Source organism: Eulemur rufifrons, chromosome 5 (assembly GCF_041146395.1).
Source record: "Eulemur rufifrons isolate Redbay chromosome 5, OSU_ERuf_1, whole genome shotgun sequence".
Lineage (NCBI taxonomy): Eukaryota > Metazoa > Chordata > Mammalia > Primates > Lemuridae > Eulemur > Eulemur rufifrons.
Window position 1 is genome coordinate 39,555,954 of NC_090987.1, and position 3,021 is coordinate 39,558,974.

Here is a 3,021-nt window from a genome sequence, read left to right on the forward strand (position 1 = left end):
GCGCTGCGGCTGCGAGCCGAGCGCGGGCTGCGGCGCGGCCCGACCCGGAACCTCAACTGGGCAGCACCGGGCCGCCCGCATCTACTTCCGGATTGCGGGCCAGGGGGTGCAAGGGGCTCCCGGCCCCTGAGCTGTGGGAGGGGCTCCCCGCCTGGGCCCGGTGCTAGCTCTTCTCCTCTGGCTTGGCAGAGAGCCGGGAGAAGCAGTCCGCCCGAGAAGCTGCGGGAGGCCTTCTCGGCTCTGTCTCCTGGAAATTCGCCAGGGTTGGGGTCTTCTGCTTGCCCAGTGTGGCCTCGGCTCCGTCGGAACCTCTGGCAGACGTTGGGAAATCGAGTTTACCGCATCCTGGAAAGGGACTCAACCACAGTCCCAGACTCGTCTTTACATTTCACGGCAGGGTTTTGTGTTTTTTGTTTGTTTGTTTGTTTGTTTGTTTTAAAAAAAACATGTTTTAAGTTATTTTGTCTGATTTTGGCAGAGCTAGGTTTGATTTACCAAAAACAGGAGAGCAAAAGAGGGCAGGCTGCAGTTTTGAAAGCGTGAGGAAAAACCTTACTCTCCCACTCACTGTTGTACTGAGATAGTTTTCTTTCGTGTCCTTGAACATTTTGTCTGAGGACAACTTTTCTATGAGGCGCTAATTATGCCTATCAACATAAGGATTGTTGTTTCATTATCCAAAAAACGTGAATCAGTTTGTGTCATTTCTACCTCGTCCACGCCACTTACGTTCGATGACACATTCTAACACATTGGTTATGGATTGTATCCATCACCTTATTCAAGACACCTCAACGAGACATATATTCTCTTTTTCACAAGGCATTTTATCCCCTCTTTTGTCACTTTTCTTCACACACACACATATACACAAAAACTCAAAACCTTAATCATGGACATTTTTCTGGCCCCCTTTAAAACTCTTACGTTATTGTAGAGAAAAATAAGTAAAACTCTCCTCTTAGTTAGGGGTACACTGCCCAAGTACAGTACCTGTAAAGAATTCCACTTGCTTTGAATATAAGCCTGTGGATTTATTCAACAGACATTTTTTAGGCTCTCATTGTGTTGAACATTGGAGACGCAAACTCTTATGTCATGCATTGCCTTTAGGAAGCTAAGATATGGAGGTAACAAAAGTAAATTCAAAAATAAAATAGACTCAAAGTACAGTGATTCATCCCTTAACGGCAGAGATACATTCTGAGAAATGCGTTATTAGGCAATTTTGTTGTTTTTATGGAAACATCATAGAGTGTACTTACACAAACTTAAGATGGTGTAGCCTACCACATATCTGGGCTATATGGTATAGTCTGTGCTGCTACTGTCTGTTACTATACTGAATATGACAGGCAATTGTAACATAGTGGTATTTGTGTACCTAAACATTTCTACACATAGAAAAGGTACAGTAAAAATATGGTATTGCTAGCTCATGACCACTGTCATAGATTTGGTTTTCATCATTGACCAAAAAGTTCTTATTGCAGTGACTGTGATGTCTTTTTGTGTTAGTAGCACAAAGGACCTGAAGCAGTTATCATCTATTATTAAACAGCTTTTTTTCCTTCCTTTACTCTGAACTCTTTCATCACTGACCTTTTCATATGTCTAACAGCTTCTATTGCATAAAATAGTGGTTTTCACACTTAAAACACTTTTTTAAAAGAGGCCATGGAATCTTGTCCTCAATGAAAGCTTATGTAAAACGAATTAGGTTGTTGTGGCTGAAAATAGTGGTAATGGCACTGAAATCCCAGCTACCTAGCAACCCTCCCTCCCTCTCAGTGGTCCCTGTAGAAATTTAAAACCCAAGTTTGAAAACCACCACATTAAAGCCTAACTTTCTAGGGCTGGATGTGGTGGTACAGCCCTGTAATCCCACCTGCTCAGGAAGCTGGAGCAGGAGGATTGCTTGAGGCCAGGAGTTCAAGCACAGCTTGGGTAACATAGTGAGACCCCTGTCTCTAAAAAAAAAAAAAAAAAGTAAAAGTAAAAAATTTTTAAACTGAACCTTCTAAATAAACATAATGTATCCACATGTAGTACTTCTTTTCTTGCACATGTAGCAACTGAGGCTATTTTCTATAGATTGCACCCATAGTTTTCTATTAATTCCTATTTCCTCAGAGCTACCACCTTTAAGTCTCCTTTTGAGCTCAGATTCTAAACAGAAATGACTTTCTGCCAAAGGGAACAAAAAATCCCTTGCCTATTTCTCTGGCCTTTTTAAGCATGTGGCCAGCACAGAACGCTGAATAAGGCCCCAAACTTAGATAGGCAAAGAGCACTTTGGAAAGAGAAGGTGAGAAGTAATTACTGAAGTAGCAAGTGTAGTGGGCAAACTATTTTGAAGAACATATTGGAAGAAAACAAGACTTTGTAGACAATTCAGTTGAAAAAGACTATTTAGTGTGAACTTCAAATAGTTGCCTAAGCAAAGGCTGAGAATATTCTGCAATCAATAACACAGTCCTGCATACAAGACGGGTCTCTTAAGCCAGATTCTGCTGATGTCTACATCCGTTTACTCAAATGGTTACTGGTTGTCTCTTTTAAACTCAGTATGTCCACAGCTGAACTCAATAGCTTTTTCCTAAACCTATTCCTCACTCTATCTTCCCCAGTTCAATAATTGGCAACCCTTGAGCTCCTGCATCGGTAATTGCCCAAGCTTGAAACTTGGGAGACACACTATACTCTTCTCATTCGTCACCTCCACAACCAGGTAGCAAGTTCTGATGATTCTGATTCCGTAATATCCCTTATAATCTTCATTCCTAGTCTTTCAGATTCCATCTGGACCCCCTTCAAGTTATCCTACTCCCTCACATCTGCTAGAGTAATCATCCAAGATGTACAAATCTGATCATGTCTTTCCTTCCTTGAAATCCTTTGTTTGCTCTCCTTTGCTTTCATGGTAACACTTAGATACCTTAACTCACAAGGTATATTCCTGATCATCTCTCTAATTTCATCTCCCACTGTTTCAGCCATACCAGCATATGTATTTCACTT